A 630-nucleotide genomic window follows, 5' to 3' on the forward strand; every position below is an offset into this window, starting at 1 on the left:
TTGCGTCTCCTTCTAAACTAGTAACCATGGACCATCCTAGTCTATCGGAATAAGATCACAAGCTTCTTGAAGACTGATGTGGAAAAATTTGACCGAACTATCCCTCCTGCAGTTCCTGGTGCTATGGCCGACCTGCACAGAAGAGATGACAAGGAGAACCGGGCTGACCCGACGGGGGACTCTCCAATGCCTAAGTTAGACCTTTCCACAACAGATGCTCAAGAGAGCTTTACAGTATGAGAAGTGAGAAATCGATCCCCTTGTGATGGAGGCTTACCTAGGTATTTATAGACTGCTCAAGGAGGGCAAGTGGGAGACGATTGTGAAGAGTCCTGCTTAGGCGTGGAGTCCTCAAGGAGAGTGGCTCTGTCATTCTGGGAATATTCCTGGAACATTCCCCTCTTAACTAGGAGAGATCAACCGTGTGACGTCATGATGACGTGTAGTGGATAGAGTCCTGACCTCCGGAATAGGCTACGTTCCTTGAATGTAGGGGTGGATGAAAACACGTTTCTGGAATCCTTGTTGTTGACGTCGGGCCGAAGTGGCAGCTCGTCCTTATGGAGGCCGAGGTGAAGCGCGGCCTGATGGAGGCCGAGGTGAAGCGCGGCCTGATGGAGGCCGAGGTGG

Source organism: Macadamia integrifolia, chromosome 12, assembly GCF_013358625.1.
Source record: "Macadamia integrifolia cultivar HAES 741 chromosome 12, SCU_Mint_v3, whole genome shotgun sequence".
Taxonomy (NCBI): domain Eukaryota; kingdom Viridiplantae; phylum Streptophyta; class Magnoliopsida; order Proteales; family Proteaceae; genus Macadamia; species Macadamia integrifolia.